At 45.2% G+C, this 22262-nt stretch overlaps 1 long non-coding RNA gene across 1 annotated transcript in view; it reads right to left on the bottom strand.

The window, feature by feature from the left end:
* LOC148686172 (uncharacterized) overlaps positions 1 to 22262 on the bottom strand; it is a 92738-nt gene that overhangs the window by 10603 nt on the left and 59873 nt on the right. Inside the window, exon 2 of the long non-coding RNA XR_015948857.1 lies at positions 19395 to 19548. This is a non-coding gene — a long non-coding RNA (uncharacterized LOC148686172). The remainder of the gene's footprint in view (positions 1 to 19394; positions 19549 to 22262) is intronic.

The raw sequence follows: 22262 nt of genomic DNA, 5'->3' as shown, positions 1-22262 counted from the left end.
CTGGGGAAAAGGGAGAGAGGGACAAAACCTGTGGCGGGGCCAAATGCTGTCCTCCTCTCTGTTTGCAGACAGCAGGGTCCTGAAAGCTTCTGCAAAAGGGTGGAGATGAGGGAGGGTCTTTCCTTCCTTCTCACTTCCTTTCCTCAGCTGCTGCTTAGCAGTGACTGAAGGGAGTGGCATAGGATAGGCAAGGCCAGAGCCACAGAGGAGCTCATCCCACCTCAACTGCCTCAGTGACCATTTGGCTTCATGGCTTCTCCTCCTAAGGCATCGAGTAGTGCTGAAAGATACATCGTAAGTGTATAGGGTTCAGGATACTGTGTGTCCCAATAAGGCGACTTGAGGGATTCGACCTGCCCTGCTTTCATTTGGTCCAAGGCCTAGTGTTAGAACCACAGCACTGATTCCTGTCCCAGGCTCTGGCTGCAGAAGAAGAAGAAGAGAAGAAGAGTTTGGATTTGATATCTCGCTTTATCACTACCCGAAGGAGTCTAAAAGCAGCTAACAATCTCCTTTTCCCTCCTCTCCCACAACAGACACCCTGTGAGGTGGGTGGGGCTGAGAGACTTCAGAGAAGTGTGACTAGCCCAAGGTCACCCAGCAGCTGCATGTGGAGGAGCGGGGACGCGAACCCGGTTCCCCAGATTACGAGTCTACCGCTCTTAACCACTACATTACAAAGCTTTCTTAATGGTGGCAGCAGAAGAGCCCATTTCAGTTTCCCAGAATGCTCCAGAGTAATGGTAGGTTTAGGGCATGGTGGGAAATTAAGATGTCTGTCTGGTGGTGCCGGACTCATCAGTGCCTGTTCTCTCACCAACAGGGAATCTGTCAGTCCAACTGCCTTGATCCACTCTGTCAGTCATTATGTACATCCAAGGTGGTGCTACTGCGAATCATGGAGAGATCTTTCAGACCAGCATCCCATCTCCTTACAGTTTATTCCATGGGTATCACAGCAAGATATTTGCAGAGCAGGAGGCCTCAAAGAATGCAAACAAATTAGGGCCATTAACAAACAAACAAACGTCTCCATGGTCCTAAATCCAGCAGTAATCCTACAAAACCCGTTGAGTAGGGTTCACAAGCTGTCACCAGATTAAAAACTTGCAGAATTCCCTGATTGGCTGGAACTTGTGGCAATTAATACACACATTTTCTAGAGAAGTGTGGATTGTTCACTTATTGGTAAAATATATGTACTTCTAATAGCTAGAACAATATTTGCTGATAGAAAGATGAAACTGCTGCCTGGAATATGGGCTGGTTCCATAGTCCAAATGGAATTAAAAGCAGTCAAAGGAGCTTCTACAAAGACAAGCATCACAAAGGCCCTTCTTTCTATTAACACAGGGAGAAGAACCCCCAGACGTTGAAAGGATAAATATATCTGAAATGTATGTAAGTACAGTTTGAAGGAACTTGACTGAGCCAGTGGGTTTAAAAACAATTTAAGCATTTTTCCAAGCAAGAGATTAGTCATGCAACAGAAGAGTAGCTGAAAGCTGTGCCCAACTGGCTCTTTGTAAGTGAGAAGAAATGGGGGTGGGGAGAGAGAGAGAACTCAAGGCAACGGAGAAATACTTGAGCTAGGGATAAAGAAAAAAAACAATCCTGGAGTTAAGGCTACTTCAGCAGCTTCAAAACAAAGCCCTTTTCACTTCTACTCCTTCTTTTCATTCAAGGAAGGAAGGAGGGGTTAGAGAGAGATGGATGCTTGTAGAAGACAAATGGTTAGCTCAACTTCGGGTGCTTATGGGAGCCAACCACTTTCTCCATGTGCCCCTATTTTCCAGGGGCTGTCCCGGATTTACAGAAGCCGTCTCAGTATCTGATTTGATCCCAGAATGTCCCACTTTTCCTTAGGACATCCCTATTTTCATTGGAGAACTGTTGGAGGCAGGCCCGGCTCTAGGTAGACCCCCGGTGGCGCAGGGCACCATGGCGCCGGCCCACCAGAAAGGCGCCGCGAGCTGCGCCCGCCCGCTGGCCGGCCGATCTGCCGGTCTGCCGCGCAGCTGCGCCTGTGGGAGCCACGCGGCGCGCGGCGCGCGGCGCCCACCCGCCCACCGCGCTGGGAAACGGGGCGGGAGGGCGCCAGAGAGATCGCGCTGTGCCTGCCCGCCCGCCCGCCGCTGCGCCCACCCGCCCACCGCGCTGGGAAACGGGGCGGGAGGGCGCCGGAGAGATCCGGCGCACCACAGCGGCAGGGGCGTTTAAGACGGCCCTGGTTGGAGGGGACATCTCTGTTTTCATCAGAGAAATGTTGAAGGGTATGCTTTCGTCATCTAATGCCCCAGAATTCCGCTTCTCCTATCACAGCCCCCTTCCTATTCTCTCCCCATTTCTTTCCTTTCTGCTGTTTTTGTAGTGACACTAACACCCCATTCTTTTTCCCGCCCAGCCTGTGGAAGGTTGCTGCATGACCACTGACTTTGCCCACAGTCCTTAAAGTGTTTGCAATTTGAGTATTCAAGGCACACCCGTGCATAAATGCAACCACTGTATCAATAGCATATTGATGTGTTCCTATGTGAGCTAGAAATATTGCTTGCCATTAGCCCCTTTCCATCACTTATTTATGTTACCTGCTGGCCTCTGGACATGCATGCTTCCACCTCTCACCTACATAAAGGAATAACAATGGTAAGTGCTAATAATGTGTCAGCAAAGAGGCACAAGAAGAAACCTTACCATGGTCTGCATCCTTGCCAGTGTGGCGGAATAGTGCCTGATGATGATTCTGGTTCATCATGGGTTAACCTATCACTCCCAGGATAGGCAGGTGTTCCCTGGGAGGCGGAGCTAGACGGTGTTCTAAATGGAGGGGGAACAACTGTTGAAAGGCAGTTGGGGGTTGGCAGTTGGGGAGTGGAGGGTTAGAGAGGGAGTAGGAGGTTAGGTTTGGGTGGATGGGAAGAAAGGTTATAACCTGGGACCCAGGTGGTGCTGTGGGTTAAACCACAGAGTCTAGGGCTTGCTGATCAGAAGGTCGGCGGGTCGAATCGCTGCAATGGGGTGAGCTCCCGTTTCTCGGTCCCAGCTCCTGCCCACCTAGCAGTTCGAAAGCACATCAAAGTGCAAGTAGATAAATAGGGACCGCTCTGGCGGGAAGGTAAACGGCGTTTCCGTGCGCTGCTCTTGTTCGCCAGAAGCAGCTTTGTCATGCTGGCCACATGACCCAGAAGCTGTCTGCGGACAAACGCTGGCTCCCTCAGCCTATAGAGCGAAATGAGCGCCGCAACCCCAGAGTTGGACACGACTGGACCTGATGGTCAGGGGCCCCTTTACCTTTTAGGAGGTTAGGTTTGGGTGTATGGGAAGAAAGGTTATAACTGTTATTATCGAGATGCAGGAGATGTATTAATTAATAAGTCTGTATTATATGAAATTTAATTCTTTAATTCTGGTTCTTTTAAGAACCAGAGAAATCCATGTTTTCAAGTTAAATAATAAAGTTAAATGTGCCTAACCGTTCGTGGACTCGGGCAATGTCTCAGCACCTTCAGAGGTGTGACTAAGAGGCGACAACAAAGCTTTCCTGTGGAAGAGGAAACTGTTTGCTTTTTCTCCTGTCATACAAAGGGCTGGTTAGTGAAGCCAAGGGAGCCACATAGTTGCCTAAGGGAGAGGCAAATTGTAGCAGTAGGGATCCATGGGAGGGAGACCCCACTGGTGGCAATAGGTTTCGAACGCAGAGCCCTGAGGTACCCTGGAGACAAGTCCAATTTGGACACTGGAGGTTTACTCCCGTTTGTTGTTAAAGCAGTGAGGGGTGGGAAACAGGGAATCCCTCACAGCCAGTACCAAGGTTCTTGGTGTGGTAAAAGTGGGATAGATTTGATATTTCTTACAAAACAAAAAACAAAACAGGAAGAAGACGTAATTATTTCTTCTGAGTGCCAATGAGGATGGATGCCGCATGAGAAATCACTCTGAGAATGTTGGAGCAGAATTACAGCTGACTTTACATTTCTGGCAGCTGCTTCTGCCTTCCCCAACCCTCACAAATCTGCCCTGATTTATACTATTGATTTGGAGAGTAAAAGGAGAAAATACTAGGAAAAGAATGGAAGACATCATTCTCTCCCATGCCCTCTGCTTCCTCTGCGTTCGTTTCCCACCCATAAAGTTCATTCCCGCGGATGTTTTACTATTTCCAGAACTTTATATTGCCAATAACAGATAGCGTGTTGCTGGAGCAGCCTCGACTGCTCACTATAAACACTGCAATATCTACCATACCTTCAAATCATATTCAAAGGGCATTCCCCACCACCACCACCAACACCACCTAAATAATTCTGGGCATAGTAGTTTGTTAAGGGTTGCTGGGAACTGCAACTCTCTGAGGAGTAAACTACAGTACCCATAATTATTTGAGGGGAAAATATGCCTTTGAGCATGCGTTAAAGCTACAGGGAGGAATTCAATGTCACACTAAGGTGATCATTCAGTTAGGGCAGGCATAGGCAACCTTGGCTCTCCAGATATTTTGGAACTACAACTCCCATGATCTCTGACCACTGGCCCTGTTAGCTAGGGATCATGGGAGTTGTAGTTCCAAAACATCTGGAGAGCCAAGGTTGCCTATGCCTGAGTTAGGGCATGCATTTTGGCTTGCCTGATGGAACAATCCCTTCTCTCCTTCGTTACATGCTGTTCTGGAGGTTGTCCCACCTACCACAAGCCAATTTTGGGGGTGGGTGGGTGGGTGGGGACGAGAGGGGGGGAAGACCCATTGTGCAAGCAGAAGTCCTTTTGCAGAGTTTCCACTGAAGGAGCTCATTGGCTGAATCCCGCCAACTATGATGATGATAGTTATGTATGTTCCTTAAGTGTCCCCTGCTCTTATCTTGAGTCTGGGCTAGGATTCTGAGCCCTGTGTTCTGATTCGATACATGGTATCCAATCACGTAGAATTGTCATGGTTTGGGCTACTGGCATTGGCTCTTAAGCTCTGTGTTACCATTCGCAGCTTGGGGGTTTAGGCAGCCAATCACGTTGAGAGTGGGAGTGGCCCAGGCCTTCAGAAATACATAAAAGCAGCTGCTTTTCCCCTGCTGCTCTGTTCCTGGTGCTTCAATAAAGCCTTTAAGCTGAATCACTACCTTGTGTATTGCTTGAACCCACATGGACTTCATACCCTCCAACATTTCTCCAATGAAAATAGGAATGTCCTAAGGAAAGGCGGGACATTCCTGGATCAAATCAGAAACAGGGACAGATTCTCTAAATCAGGGATGTCCCTAGGAAATAAGGACACTTAGAGGATCTACTTCAATAATAATAATAATAATTCATTTATATGCTTTCCACCCTGGGTAGCTTCCAACAAAAAATAGTGTGCACACAGCTTTGGTCCCCACCAAGAGACAGCCAGGCATCTCAAACAGGATGCAGGCCTCATCACACATTGTGTCTTCTCAGCGTTCAGTAATCAGAGGCAATACCGATTAGAGAAGAAAACGGAAAAAGACCAATTTAACTGTCACGTCTTAATAGACATTGATGAATTTCTCTAATCCCTTTCAAAGCCAGATAAGCTTATAGTATCACCAGTATCTGATAGTGGTATGGTATGCTTTGTTTCAACCTATCCAATGTATGGACCCAAGTTGTAGGATTATTTATACAAATGTTTATAAGCCACTTATATGACATATCAAAGCGGTGCACAGCAATGCAGGCAACAGAATATAAAATACTATGAAAATAGAAATGATTGGCTAAGCTTGAGCAAGCAAACAAACAGAACTGATTAGGCCTGTCGGGATAAAAGGCCTTTATGAGAAACCTGAAAGTTAACAGGGTGGCTGCTGAATCTCTACGGGAAGAGTTTTCTGCAGCATGGCACAGGCAACATTAAATGCTTGACCACTACTTGAAGGCAGAGTGTGTGAGAGAAACAATTTTCTCTGTCTTTTCACCGTCTCCATGACATCCAGGCTTCATGACTCTCTCCCTCTTCTTAACAAATTAGGCTACAAACTCTCAACCTCTTCGGTTTTATTTTGAATAGAAACATAAAATCAGAGTTGGAGAGTTGGAAGGGACCTCAAGGATATAGTCCAACCTGCTGTGATGCAGGAATCTCAGTTAAAGCATCCCTGACAGATGACCATCCAACCAGGGCCGGTGCGTCCATTTAGGCGAACTAGGCAGTTGCCTAGGGCATGTAAATGGAGGGGGCGCTGGCCAGCCTGACCCGCAAAACCCCAGCACCACCGCCGCCCTCCCACGGCATGCGCTCACGCTCCTCCCGCCTATGGAGGGGACGCTGTGAGCTCCTCAGCGGCTGCAGCGAGCGAGCAAGCAGTGGCGGTGGCGGTGGCAGTAGCTGAAGCCTTCAGCTATGGGCGCTGCCGCCGCCGCTGCTCGCTTGCTGCAGCCACTGAGGAACTCACAGCGCCCCCTCCACAGGTGGGAGGGCACTGAGCTCTCCTTTTGGCTCGTGCTCCTCCCGCCTATGGAGGGGACGCTGTGAGCTCCTCAGCGGCTGCAGCAAGTGAGCGGCAGCAGCGCCTGTAGCTGAAGCCTTTAGCTATGGGCACTGCTGCTGCCGCCGCCTCTTGCTTGCTTGTTCGCTGCAGCCGCTGAGGAGCTCACAGTGCTCTTGAGATATTTGAAGATGACTATCATATCTCCTCTCAGTCTCCTCTTTCCCAGGCTAAACATACCCAGCTCCTTCAGCTGTTCCTCATAAGGCTTGGTTTCCAGACCCTTGATCACCTTGGTTGTCCTCCTCTGCCCATATTCCATGAATGGTGGACCATTACCTTGATCATGTCAATTGCCCATCTCTGCACCTCATATCATATTATTTAGTTAAAATGTGGCAATCAATGCTTACTCGTCATTCAATCTAAATGGAAGAATGCCCATATCATGCCTTTCCAATAGGTGTATTGTCTTTGAAGCTCCTTTCTGAACATAATTACTCCCATTGTGTTTGATTTCTTCACTGCTATCTACTTCATCCAGGAGCAAAAATGAAAGCCAGGCTGATGGGTAAAAGGGAAGGCAACCTAACATCGCATTGCATGAGAGCAAACAAACAAAGAATCATGGTGCTGATAACACCAAGGTTGCAGGTTCGATCCCTGCATGGGATAGTTGCATATTCCTGCAGATGATCCGTAGGGTCCCTTCCAACTCTTTAATTCTTTGAGCTATAAATCAGAAACTGGGATGTCTTCCGTAAATCTGGAGCTGCCCCTGGAAAATAGGGACACTTGGAGGGGCTGCTAGAGTTCTGTTTTACAATTAGGTCAGTAATGGGGTTCCCAAAGCATGACCTCATCATGCAGAGACCTGTTCTCCCTGCTATGCCAATTCTCTAATTTATTTGAGGCCTCATCTGCCGCCGCACCAGAATTTCAAAGACCATAAAGCAGAAACTAAATCAAGCCATGTGTGATTTATTTGTGCCTAAATTCATTTGCAGCATGGAGGAGAAAAAGAAAAGATGTATTTATTTCCCTGCCCTCGGTATAATCTGATTGGCTCTTGTGGCAGCTGAAACGAGAAAGTTGCTGCAAAGAGAGAAAATCATATCAGGAAGAGCACATGCTAATGTAATCAGGGTTTCTAAAGGGAAGTGATTTTGACAGATTAGAAATTATAGCTTTGTATGGATACCACCCAAGTTGTCAGCCTCTCTTTCTGCAGTAACAGCAGGCTCTGTTAAACTTAAGGATCATTCTGTCTGCTCGCCGTGTTTTGTAAAATCAACTTCTAACAAAGCTGGTGCATTTCCGACAGCGAGAGCCTACGAAACAGAAGGTTAAAATTTCCCATTTGGCATCTTAATCTTCTATTAATGATGCAACCTGTATGATGCCATCTGAACGGCATGAATCAAGAGCAGGCCCTCCTTTCCACAAATGGGAGTTTCGGCTCTAATGCAGCGATCTTCCTCTTTTTTAATTGCTTTTTGCAGATATTTTTAAAAGGCACTTTCATCCTTAAGTGTAACCATTTGCATTCAAAGTGCAATGCAAAGAAATACTAAAGCATCATTTCTGAACCGTTCCTTCTAGCAGGTTGCACAGCTCCTGACTGCAGAGCGAGATGGAAATGGGGACGCAAAGTTTTTATTCCCTCCTCCCCACCTTCATCTCATTAGTAGCCATTAGAAGCCCACAGGGGGGACATAATGACCAGCAGGAAAAGGGCAGAGCTGCCCTGAATGAGCAAAAATAGATGTTTAGAGCACACAGATATTATCGAAAGGCAGCACCAAAGTAGTGAAGTGTGGCCATTTAGGGCATCTCCTAGGAAACCGCTGGATCACATTAAAAGATACATAAAAAGAGCTGCACAGTGAACACTGTGCATTTGACAGCACTGAGGATGGCTATCTACGTACAATTGTTCTAAATCCTGCAAAGGGCATTGGTAGGGAATCAAGGGTGTGCTTTTGAGGACATATCATGGCTTGCTAGGCATACAGGCTTTCAGCTGAAAGTTCTAGGTTTTAAGAACTGACTGGACTGATGCATGAATTAATCATGCTTAGCGCTGGCTATAGCATAGCATCCGCCAGTGCAACTTATGGCAGGATGCTAGAGAGTTACAGGGTGTATGAGAGACTCGTGGTTGTCATAACTCTGATCGCCAGCAGGAGGAAATGCTGGTAAGGGCTGCTGGTGCCACTCTCTCGGTGGCATAGCGTGGTTTGCCAGTGCTCGGGGAATGCGCACATGCACACCAGGGGAGGGGGGAGGTTGAAAGGAGCCAGCCTAGTCCTCACCACCAATGCCGCTGGAGCAACCCTCCTCCTGCATCAGAGCAAAGTGGGGCCACCATTCAGCAAGGGGGCTGGGGAGGCGGCAGCGAGGCCAGGCCAGACTCTGGTCCCCATAGATCCCCGGTAGCACACAGGGAAGGATGGGGAGCCAGGGCAGTATAAGGATGCCCACAGAAGCCAACGCCTGCATGGGGGCACCTGATTTTCATGCCCTTAAAATTGTGTGCCTGGGGCCATGCCCCCCTCCACTACTCCCCTGAACTCTCTGCCTAAGGGCAGAGTCAGTCCTGCTTCCAAGTAAAAAGCAAAAGGAGGGCAGCCTAAACCATGCAGACTGTGTCCCAAGCCTTAAAAGGGTCTCTTGCACAAGCTCCCTAAGAACAGTGCAATGTGTTTTCAGTACTCATTTCCTTAGGGAGGTTTGATCCCTGCATTCACGATCAAACAGTTGTGGGTTGTAAATTCTTATGTCTCCCCTTCACTCACTCTTAGAAAGCTTCTGACATACCTAATAGGAAGACCACATAATATCAGACAGAGATGACTTTCCCCCCCTTCTTCTGATATCAGTGCTTGATGTTTTTTGGTTGCCACAGTGTGCATTTCCCAAACAGCAGGCCCGGAGGTCACTTAAGTCTGATTATTTGCAGAGCCGGAAAGGTTTTGAATGTCATTGATCAGCTCAGATGTCAGCCAATTTCGCAGAATGCCTGGGTGCTAAGGAAATGGAGCCGTTTAGGGAATACAAAGGAGAAAAGCAGGGAATTGTACATTCCGGTTGTGTCTTTCTCCTAAATTACACACATTTTTTTTGGCAACTTCAGTAATTCACTTCATCCAATAGACCGCCAGCGAGGTTAGGACAATAAAATTTGAAGAACATCTTTAACTGACAATTTAAGCTCAAATCATTTTTGACTTGCAAGGTGTTGTATTGTATCATCATGAAGAATTGATGCTACAGTAGGGCTTTCAAATTGTGGAATTACATCTGATCTAGTCACCTTTTATAGATGAAGGGGGGGTTGGAGGCACAGGTAGGCAAAAATTATTACCTGAAGGTATCAGTAAGAATGGGACCCAGGTGGCGCTGTGGTTAAATCACTGAGCCTAGGGCTTGCTGATCAGAAGGTCGGCGGTTCGAATCCCTGTGACGGGGTGAGCTCCCGTTGCTTGGTCCCAGCTCCTGCCAACCTAGCAGTTCGAAAGCACGTCAAAATGCAAGTAGATAAATAGGAACCGCTACAGCGGGAAGGTAAACGGTGTTTCCATGTGCTGCTCTGGTTTGCCAGAAGCGGCTTTGTCATGCTGGCCACATGACCGGAAGCTATACGCCGGCTCCCTCGGCCAATAATGCGAGATGAGCGCGCAACCCCAGAGTCGGTCACGACTGGACCTAATGGTCAGGGGTCCCTTTACCTTATCAGTAAGAATACATTTCCTACATGCAGTCTTAATGATAATAGCTGTTGATGCACATGATTCGGGGTAAAAATTAAATGATAATTTCGAACTCACCAATGAACTAGATAAGGCATGCGAGAGATTTCCTGCTGGCTTATATTCCTATTAGTGTCTGCAATAGAATCCACTGATTGTTACAGAAGAACATTTGAAATGATGTGGTTTTATAAGAAACATGCTCTCCTGAAATTATATGCTTTTTTTTTAGTTCAGCACTTCCATTGTGCTATTCAGCTCCTGAAATAAATGAATGAGGCATCCCACTCCCGACCATAGACAACAACTGACACTTTGTTAGTAAGTAAATAAGATACGCACACTCAATCTTTAGTTTCCTCTCTCAATTCTACTGCGAAGTTTATGAAAAGAAAATCATAATGAAGCAAACTTGAAGAATGAGAATAGAGAATAGGTTGCTTGCATCCTAAGCTGCCTTCCTCTTCTTTTCATTAGATGTTATTAAAGCTTTTTCATAATACAATAAGAAAAAAAGAAACTTATCTAAATAAAGACAAACACACACACACACACACACAGAGAGAGAGAGAGAGAGAGAGAGAGAGAGAGAGAGAGAGAGAGAGAGAGAGAAATGAAAACTCAGACTCCACTCTTAAAGGTAGCTCTTAACCAGTGCTATTTTTCTAGCTCACCATGAGTGCCTCCCTTGTTCTCTTATAATGCAATGGTACCCACCTGAGAGGTGCCAGAACTGAGTTCTGATGGTCTTAGCTCTGCCCTTAACCCTTGTCATGCACAGAAAGTGGTGGACCCTCCCAGCTCTCACCTGGGACCTTTCCTCTCTTCTCCCAGTCTCTCACCCTCAGAGATCTTCCCTTCCCTGCCTTTCACTCTGATTCCTTCCACCCACCACCTCTAAGGTGCCTTCTTCTAAAGCAGGCACGTCCAACAGGTAGATCATGATCTACCGGTAGATCACTGGACGTCTGTGGTAGATCACTGGTAGATCACTGGCTCCCCCCAAAGAAGCTCAACAACTTTGGTTCCCCTAAAAATGCTCAACGTTTTAGCCTTCACCCCCCCCCCCAAATGGCTTTCCTCCCACCTCAGAAAAGCTCAACAACTTGACCTGAACCCCTAAAAATGGGGCTTTCCTCCTCCCTAGAAAGCTTAACAACTTTGACCTGAACCCCCCAAAAGGAGGTAGATCACTGCCAGTTTTTAACTCTGTGAGTAGATCGCAACTCTTCAGAGTTGGCCACCCCTGTTCTAAAGCAAGCTTCTTCCATCAGAGGAAACCGACAATGCGACTCAATGAATGCCTTTGTTTATAGATGTTCAGAAAATGCTACGCTCTCATTGGCAAAGTTATTTGTAGGCATTTAGGTGGACCCAGACTAAAGCTTAGCTCCATTTCAGATCAATGTGGAAAGTTAGCCACGACAAATGTAAGTCCCAGTGATTTCCTTGGGAATTTGGTGCAACTAAGTAAGTCTGAATCCAATGTCACCGAAAGCTTGGGAAAGAATTAAAGAAATCTATTGATTTATTTTTTATATGCCTGTTGTCTTTGTCCATGGAGTTTTCTTGGCAAAATACTGGAGTGGGTTGCTAGTTCCTTCTCCAGGTGCTGGAGGAGACTCTTGAGAGTCCCATGGACTGCAAGAAGATCAAACCTATCCATTCTTAAGGAAATCAGCCCTGAGTGCTCACTGGAAGGACAGATCCTGAAGCTGAGGCTCCAATACTTTGGCCACCTCATGAGAAGAGAAGACTCCCTGGAAAAGACCCTGATGCTGGGAAAGATTGAGGGCACTAGGAGAAGGGGACGACAGAGGACAAGATGGTTGGACAGTGTTCTCAAAGCTACCAACATGAGTTTAACCAAACTGTGGGAGGCAGTGCAAGACAGGAGTGCCTGGCGTGCTCTGGTCCATGAGGTCACGAAGAGTCGGACATGACTAAATGACTAAACAACAACAACATTGATTTATTTTTAAACTAACAGAATTTCACCAGGCTGCTTCTTCTTTAAAAACAAACAAACAACCATAATATACTCAATTAAATCCAGGTTTAATACAGCCTCAAAGTGGACCAAGGGAAATCAATGGACAAATCAGTCATGACTTGAGTTCATTTTTTTCAATGGGTCTACCTTTATCCACCCAGCAGTTGGTGTGGCTTTGTGCATCCAATAACCATTGGATCAAAATAGAAGCCTTCCCACAACAGTACTGTAGTGAGGTGCCGGAATGCCCCATTTCAGGCTTTTTGCTGGTCTCCGTTGACTGTGTACCACCAGCAGGCCTCCCACCTGCCTGTCCAGGTTGGCTTCAATAGGGTGATGAATCACTTAGTCAGTGATGGTCAGTCAATGGCCCCCCCCCCACTCAATCCAAACCCCACACAGCCCAGAGTAAGGGTGTGTGTGTGAATAGTGATGTAAGTTCTTACCACCCAGACACTCTGCACAGGGGCGTAGCAAGGGAGGGGCGGGGGTGCTCCGCCCCGGGCAGCGCACGATCCTGAGGGTGCCATGGCGGCTGTGCCCCCCCCCCCCGTGCTGGGTGCCCGGCCCCCAAAACGCACAGCCTGCCCCCGCCTGCTCTACGCCCCCAGTGGCAGAGCATGAAGCTCAGAGTGCTCTCTTTTGCAAAGCGAAAGGACATTCTGAATATCAAGAAACCCTGTAGCATGCTAACCTATTTGGAGGAAAGGTTGGCGAACTTTGTAAATTAAGCAAAATTAAACAAATCACCGAGTGCTGTGGAAAGATGTTGGAAAACCTCTACATTTTCTCCTCGTTTCCCCTATCTCTCTCCCTCTTCCCATAACTTAAATCTCAAGATGCTTGGGCCAATCAATTTGAATGGAGAAGCTCTAAGCACATATGCCTCTTCTCAGGCTCACCAAACATGGCAGCCAGCGAGAAGTTAGTTACCAGGTGGCCTTAGGCAGATTAGTCTGCATGCCCCCATGACTCCTGCTAATGTAGTGCATCATATAAACCTCCCTGGTGTGTCCCTGGAACTCTCCACCTGAGGCCAAAATAGTAACAGGATAAGAGAAGGCCTCACATGCACCCAAATCTTTAGATTCCTCTCAGGTTGCTTCCAGGGTGGGTAACCTGTCCCAATAATTTTTTAACAATTTTTTAACAAACATTAAATTTGAACAAACCAACGTATATAAATCTACTCTTGATGGGCTAAGTGTAACCCATTATACTGTACTTACATTCACCAGGTACAGGGAACGTAGAATTTGGGAGCATTTTATTATCTTCCTCACGCCATTTTGTGTTGTGTGGGTCTTTCTGTCCCCCGTTTCCCCCCTCCCCAAAAATGTACTAGCAACATGAGGAGGCAACGTATCTGTTCAGAGCCCCGGTGAGACTATTCTGTTCACAGATCATTATTGACACCCTGACATTTGTCACCGTCTTTCATAGCGGTTAAATCTTGTTTTATCTGTAAATGTCACTGTGTCATTTATTCATGAAAAAGAGTCACATTCCCAAAATAGTATATGCTCAGAGTTTGGTGCCTGTGCTTTCAAAAGGGAACTTGGTTTTTATTCACAGCAGGCAATCCTTGGGCAAACTTCACTGCTGATAAATGGTTTGTTATTATTACATTATATATATTTTTTCCCCTCCCCTCCAAGCGGTTGTCTACATCTCTGGATACTAGTTTTAGGTTTATGTTTGAGAAAACAAAATCTTAATCGAAAGGAATAGCTCTGGATTTACTTTATTTTATTTAAAGCTGTTTATCCTTTAAGCTCCCTATATATACAGCCCACAAAGCTTTATCGGTACTCTCTGTACCTGGCGAGCATAGTCCTTTTAATTTGACTTTTTAAAACTGACTGAACCCAGCTGTTTTGCTATATTTCAAAGAGCCACAAAGAGCTCTTCTATGTGTTTCTGATTGATCTCTTCAAACACATCAGCCTGAGTAATCTCAGATAATTTCAAGGCCATTTGCAAAGATTGGCTAATCTTTAAAGCTACCCTTGTGCGATAAGAGCAGAGGCATGTGGCGGTGGAAGACACATTAGGCCAGTGTTCCAGGGTCGGAATGGGCTTCCCACTACTTTCTGGAACAGATTCAATGCCTTGAGTTGTGACTTACCATGGCTTGCACCCACCATACATCCATAGCTGCCAAGTACCCCGTTTTCCCCGGGAAACCCCCGTTTTTACTTAGCTTTCCCTGGTGGTCCCCCGTATCACTTCGTCTCCCGTTTTTCTCCATTATTTTCTCCTGCCAGCGGCCTTTTTTTCTTATTTGCCCTTCTATGGTCACCAAAAATGGCTGGCGGCGGCTTCAAAAGTAGCTTCTACGCATGACCGGAAGTGCGTTCACACAACTTTCGGTCATGCTTAGAAGCTACTTTTGAAGCCGCCGCCAGCCATTTTTGGTGCCCATAGAAGGGCAAAGCGACACCGGAAGTTACGTTGACGCAACTTCCGGTGTCACACGGCTGCCGGTCCCGGATTCTGCAGTCCGGGACTTGGAAGGTAAGCATACATCCAAGACTGCAACTGTTAAGATGCAATGAAAGGTTTGCACGCTAGCACTCAGTCTAGTACTGTGGGAGAGGATAATGCTTGATAGCAGAAGTACTTCGGAAGCCTTCAACTAAATGTAAAAGAACTACTTCTTGTCATGGTTTTGCGTTGATGGGAGCTTTTGCAGAGGGCATTCTTGGAAGACGTGGGAGTTCATTGTAGAATGGGAAGAGAGGAGATCTCTAAAGTAGGGTAGCCCTGATGATGCTCTAAAGATGTTGCTGAAATCCAAGTCCCATCAGCTCCAGCCATCATGGCCAGTGGTCAGGAATGATGGCAATTACCTGGAGGCCAACCTGTTGGGTAACCCATTCATAGCCCACAAGCAGTAGCTTGAATAGTGCCTGAAAGAGTACAGGGAGCCAGAGAAAACACAGGAGAATTGGTGCAATGTGATCCTATCCCTTCCCCGAGAGGTTCATATATTGTTGTTTTTATTCAGTTTATATTTCAATGAAATAATGGGTTCTAACCAACAAAGCCAGGGTTTCCCAAACTTGGATCTCCAGCTGTTTTTGGATTACAATTCCCACCATCCCTGACCACTGGTCCTGCTAGCTAGGGATGATGGGAGTTGCAGTCCAAAAACAGCTGGAGAGAGACCCAAGTTTGGGAAACCCTGACCAAAGCCATTGTGTGAGGGGAAGGACTTTCACTCCTGCAACACAACCTCTCCTTTCTCTCCTTACCCCACATGTTCCTGCCCCTCTCAGATCTGTCTCAGTTTCCCCCCCCCAACCCTCTGAAGCAGGGGGTCCAGGGAGCATGTGGTGGGGGGAGAGGGAGGACTAGTTCTGTCACACAAATGGAAATTGTTCCCCTCAGGCAATGACTTTGTTGGATTCAACCCTAAGTTTTATTCTATTTTAATTTTGTCTCTTGCTCTGGGATTGTGCGAACAATGGAGAGCAGGTTATAAATAATTTAAATTGGGGGGGTGGGGGTGGAATACGGCCAAGACTGACAGCCAAAAGAGGATTCACATTACACGTCAAACCATTACCAAATGACAGCAACGTTTAATGCAAATAACTTCCTAGTGTAATAAATAAATCCCTGTTCTGATCCTCCAGGGACAATTAAAAATTCAAAGAAACCATCTGGCTATTACTTAGTCATTTGCCTATTAAGCAATTGGATGCCCTCCCGCTAACATGTCACTTGCGACAATGTTTAGTACATCGGGAGATGAAAGGTTGTCTCAAATATCATGCCTAAATCCACCCATCAGCAGAATAGCTTTTCTCTCTCAAAGCCAACAATTTCATAATTGATTTCGAACATCCAAAGTCACTCAAGATTTTGTTTTTGAAGAAGGGGGGGGGGTTATTTTCGAACTATTCCAGTGTCAGGTTTCAAGGGTTGTGGTGCATGCCGTTCAGAAAGGGTCACAGCACATCATTGGGATGATTTAAATTTAATTAAGATGCCAGCGTTTAGGAAATGTTTCCTACTCAATGTTTCATTCGGCAACACGATTGTGCTGTTTGTCAAGGTATCTAGCGCTGTCGCAAAATTCCTGCATTCGTCAGGGTTGTCTTATTCTGATACAACCAGGGGACGATTTACATGTGACGGTGGCTACAAGAAAACATGACAAATCTCTTACTCATGCAGATTCTCCACGCCATCGTTCACCATTCTCTTCACCTATGCACCAGCCCATATCCTGTAGTGTCTACACACCAGAATAGTCCTCACCAGGACAACGCAATGTTGGCATTCAGACCCTGATATGGGCTGAATTGTGCAGCAAGAGTGTTTTAAACATTATTATTTATTCAGTTTAAATACTGCTCTTTATCTGAAGATCCCAGGGCAGTGTTCAACATTAAAAATGTAATTTACTTAGCATAACAACATAAAACAATAAAACAATAATAGAAAAAACTTAATAATACCCCCCCCCCATTTCAAAGGCCATAGAGCAGTGGTTCCCAACCTAGTTTTGGCCATGCCCCAGCTAAGAATCTCTAAAATCCTGGTGCCCTCCCCATGCATATAATTCTTATTATTCAAGAAGTGAACTCCTTTTCACGTTGAGGAAGCCTAAAAGGCCATTCACTGTTAATAACTCATTCGCGAATTGCCCCCCTTAAATATCAAATTGCCCCCCTGTGGGGCGTGTGCCCCGTGCTGGGAACCACGGCCATAGAGTGTTTAATGGCCAAAGGCCTGGGTAAAGAGAAATGTTCCTGCCTGGCTCCTAGAGACATGTAATGATGGTGCCAGGCGAGCCTCTCTGGGGAGAGCATTCCACAATCGTGGAGCCACTTCAGAAAAGGCCCATCTTTGTGTTGCCTCCCTCCAAAACTCTTGGGGAGGGAGGACACAAGGAAGGGTCTTGGATGGCAAGCGCAGGGCCTGGGTTGGTTTGTATCTAGAGAGGAAGTACTTAAGGTATTGAGATCCTGAGCCATGTAAGGCTTTATAGGTCAGCACCAGCACTTTGAATTGGGCCCAGAAACTAGCTGGCAGCCAGTGCACTTGGGCCAGGATTGGTGTTATATGCTCAACTTGCCTTGCCCCACTGAGCAACCTGGTCATCAAATTTTGCATCAGCTGAAGTTTCTGAACCCTAGGGACAATGTGTTGCAGTAATCTAGTCTAGAAGTTACCAGAGCGTAAGTCACAGATGTTAGGCTATTCCCAGACCCTATTTTCCAGGGACAGAACCAGATTTACAGAAACTGCCCTGGTTTCTGGTTTGATCCTGGAATGTCTCTTCCTTATTTTTATTGGAGAGTATGGTAGGAGGATATGGAGTTACACAACCCCTGAGCCAAGGAGACAAGTTACTACACAAACATCTGAAAGCAGCCCCATACAGTCGAATGGAATCCATTCCAGAAGTCCATTCGACTTCCAAAACATTCGGAAACCAAAGCGTGGCTTCTGATTGGCTGCATTGGACGTTTGGCTTCCAAAAATAGCTCGCAAACCGGAACACTCACTTCTAGGTTTGCAACGTTCGGAAGCCAAAACGTTCAAGAACTAAGCTGTTCGAAAACGAAGGTACAACTGTATAGGGAAGGGTTTTTTTTAATGTTTAATGTTTTATTATGTTTTTATAAATGTTGGAAGCCACCCAGAGTGGCTGGGGCAACCCAGTCAGATGGGCAAGGTATAATTAGATGATGATGATGTTGATGATGATGCCGAAGAAGAATAGGAATAGGAGAAATGTTGGAGAGTATGTATCCCTAACTTTGCAGCAGCAAGCGGACTCTATATCAGTACCTGGGTAGATCTGTTCCACATCAAGGCAGCAGAAGCAGACTTCATTATATTCTACTAGCCTTGATGATACTAGGATTTTAGTGGTTTTTTTTTATTTTAAAAAAGTGAGAAAACTGCACAGGCTTTTTCTTGCTTCTTTTTGTCTTAAAAAAAATCAGGGCTGGCAAATTGTTGTTGTTGTTTGGTTAGATTTTTCTTTTTGCTCTAGCACAGCAAGAATGTAGAAAAAGTTGCAAAGCATGGAGGTGGGGAAGAAAAGAGAAATGCTAATTGTGTGCTTCTGGGTTGAAATAATACAGATGGCTGCCCAAATGGGGGTCCCCATCTGGTCATTAAGCCCACGGTCTAAATCCACGTAGCTACGCCACATGATTTTTATACACCCAGCAAAGACCAAAGTGCTTTAGAGAACTTTGAGGCCCTTTGACTATGGTGTTCGCCGATTGTTCTGGTGTTGTTGTTGTTGGGCTCAGTTAGGCTCTGCTTCTCAGCTGGGTTCCTTTTCCCCTTCTGATCTCAGCTTCACGGCTTTGTGGCTGCTGTTATTCTGGTTTATGCCAAGCATATTCTACTGCTGTTTGTTTTAATGGCTGTTAGGTAACCTTGGGTGCAAACATTTTAATAAATTGACGGAAATAATTTTCTGTAACTAAATATCGGAATAATTTTGCTAGCGTTGAATAAGTGGCATAATCAATAGGAATGCAATGCCATCACTTTTTTTGAAAACAATTCTCTGTAGCCTCTAATAATAATTCCAAAATCTGCAGCAGGGTAGTGGCACTTCAGGCTCAGAGGTTGTCTATTAAATCATTATATATATATTTTATAAATGCATTCCAAATATCCTTATATTTATCAATACACAATCTGTGTCTAATCTTACATTTCTTGGAATAATTGTATTACCATCATCAGCATCATCCTTTATTCGACCATCAGTCAGAAAATAATTGTATTTCTTATATACCCATATTTCGTTTTTGTATTTCACGTATTTTTTCTTTTTCTTTTCTGTCTTGTTTCCTTTCTTTCACATTATTTCCTCACTGGAAAATTTCCAATAAAACATAAATATTCAGATATGGCCCTCTAAACCTTTCTGTCTGGCCCTTGGAAATCTCCCCAGGCCACATGCCTCTGCAGCCTCCTCAAGTATTTTTACATGGCTGGAGTGGTTTTTAAAATAATAATAATTTATTATCAGTTTCCCCCCCCCACAAAATTTAACATTTTTCAGTTCACTTTTGAATAGTTTCTTACATTTTGACTTCCCATCCTTACATCCATGATGTTGTATTCCTTTCTCTGCTGCCATAACTACTGTACCATTTAGTTTCTATTACATTCTAACTTATATTACAATCTCCTTCCCTTGCCTCTTATTCAAATCCTACTCACGATTTCATCCGACTACAGTTTTTTCTCAAATTGTCCGGAAAGAACACCCACTCTTCGACAAAGTTTTCATCCTTCTGATCTCTTTATTTTTGCTGTCAGCTTTGCCATCTTTGCATAGTCCCATGGCTGGAGTGTTTTTGAACATTTCATTTGCCTGGATGGAGGATAGAGAAGTATATTGAATATTAGGAGTAATTAGGACTCAGCTACATTAGTAAAGAAACAACCATTTGAATGCTCTATAAACATGCAACACCAGATGGCGCCAGAGAGCAGGATATTTTTATACGCCATTTTCCATAGGGTTTCCCCCCTTTTGTTATTACAATCTAATTTCTGACTTATTTTTAGTGCCCCCCCCACTTGTGTGTAGATCCACCCTAAGCCACTTGCCATTTCCATTCTCAGCCATTTTTGCCTCTGGCTCTGCCCACCACAGAAAGGCGAGCCCTGGAAAGTTGTCTAGAGGCAGTCCTTGCTATTAATTTTCTTTTCCTCCATTACATTCATGGAACATCATATGAAACCAGGCTTCTTCTTTGCATATACTGTCCCTGTGCATATTGAGCAGCCGTGTCACTGGGACACCAGACTTCCTTCCAAGTAACCATCTTCACCCTTTCTCCACATTGCAGGCACAATTCAAGGAACTCCAAGCGCCTTCCCCTTCCATATTTCTGCTCATTTATATTCTAATTATATTCATTTCGGCATGGAGGCTTTACATGGCTAGGCACAGGAGAGAAGGGTGGGTGATAGCACAGAAGGCAGACACAAATGTCAAGATTTTCTAAGCCGAGGAAGCAGAAATCCGGAGAAATGTAATTTTTGTTCTAAATTAGAAAGACAGAAGGAGGCTAAAAATGCTCATTTGCACTTAACCTGTTATCCAGCACTCGTATACAGCAGGAAGAACCAATGCAAATTCTTTCTCATTTTAATTATTTGGGGGATAATTATTATTTTTACCGGGAGAACCTGTGAGTCATTGGAAAGAAGGCACTGACAAAAGAAAGAGCAGGTTTTCCTGTACAGAAAAATCCGTGGCTATCAAAGAGCCTATAATTTTGCCTTCAAATACATATATATGCAAGTCAAACTCCAGGGAGTCGAAAATAAATAAATAAAAGAGAAAAGAAAACACATGACAGGGCAAATGGAAGGTTGTGGGAGAGGTGGCTTATCAAATCTCAGCAAGTGATTCCTGGGAGAGGAGGAAGAATATGGTGTTAAAATGAAGGTGTACCTAAGGTGTGATACATGTGCTTGGGGGGGGGGTTATTTTAGCAAGGGACCACAAGGCGAGGAGAAGCAGAAAGCCATTATCCTGCAAACACCATTATGCTTCCTCTTCTCCGTTGCTTAAAGCTGGTTAAAGCATGGTGCTGATGATGGCAAGGCTGGAGGTTAGATCCCTGTGGACAGCTGCATATTCCTGCATTGCAGGGGGTTGGACTTGCTGACTAGCTGACTCTTCCAACTCTAGAAGTCTTTGGATCTATGATTTCCGAAGCAGCAGGAGACAGACAGTGCCTCCCTGCCGCCCCTGGCTACATGCAATTCAACAGGGTGAGGGTGGTGGGCAGAGAATACCACACGAGGGACTGCAAACCCTGGATACAGCTAGCATCAAGGGGTAATAAGCGTTGTTGGAACGATATGAGCTATAATGTTCTATAATTTTTCTAAATAAATATTGGAGCTCACCAGTGAAAACAGCACAGCAGAAGAATTAAACATGTGCAGCTCTGATTCTAATTGTACCACCAATCAATTTTTTTAATTTTAGTTCCTAATTTTTAATTTTAAAAGGCGTTCCTTCAACTATCATCAGTTTGGGAAAACCTGCCCCATATTTATTTCTGTGATAAGTCATACCCCTTTACAAGGTGGACTACATACTTGAGTTACAAAGTTAAATATTGTGGAGGTAGCAAGCTACCTCAGTGTTAAAGAAGAGGTATGGAGAGAATTTAGCCTTCTTTGTGAATTAACCAGGCAGAGGGCCTTCTCAGCAGTCAGAAGTCAAGGAGATAAAGAACTACATTAATCAGGAAATGAGGCTAACTTATAGACCCACTTTCTGGGCCCCCCTTCACAAAGTTGGCACATGAATGGGTTTTTTGGGGGGGTATTCTTGTTTTTGCCTGACCAGAAAGAGGTTCGGGCAGGAAAAAGGTTAATTGCTGACTCACGACAGCCTTATCATCATCATCATCATCATCAAACCTTTTATTGGCATCACATACAAACATCCAAAACAAGTCAATACAGAATTACCACTCCCCAAGTGGCACAAAACATTTGCTAAAAGGAAGGAGGCAGAGCAGTCTAAGGAGTCTTTTAACCCACGTTCAAAAATTCTGCTTGCCACCTTCTCCCATACTGCAAATGTACTGTATCAAGCTAATACCGAATGTAAACAAATTGTGAAAAAGACACCATGAATTCGAAGTGTAGGCACTATATATACTTTTGTTTGTTTGTTACACACAAAACCAAATGTAATTATTTGTTTTAAAAAGCTAATCATCTCGCCAGCAGAAGCTTGGGCTGATGTCGTCATCATCTAGACATAACCTTTGAAAGAAACTTTCCCTTCCTGGTCTGCCACTTTGCAGGTGCTGATCAAAGAACATCGTTTTCCACGTCGCCTGGCTTGTCCCCTTTGACAAACACAGGATTCGACAATCCCACGCTGTGAGGCGACAGGACAGCCTCCGGAAGAATGCTCCTCAGCCCAATCTGCGGATTGAATAACTAACAAAAGGCTGCTTAATGGATTCTGTAAAATATAGAAGCACATTTCAAGCAGCTGGTTGCTAATTTCCCAACACATCCGTGTGTGTGTGTGTGTGTGTGTGTGTG

The sequence above is a fragment of the Zootoca vivipara genome, chromosome 3 (assembly GCF_965207765.1).
Source record: "Zootoca vivipara chromosome 3, rZooViv2.hap1.1, whole genome shotgun sequence".
NCBI lineage: Eukaryota > Metazoa > Chordata > Lepidosauria > Squamata > Lacertidae > Zootoca > Zootoca vivipara.
The sequence above is the reverse complement of the archived record's forward strand: the minus strand, read 5'-3'. Positions and strand labels throughout refer to the sequence as shown.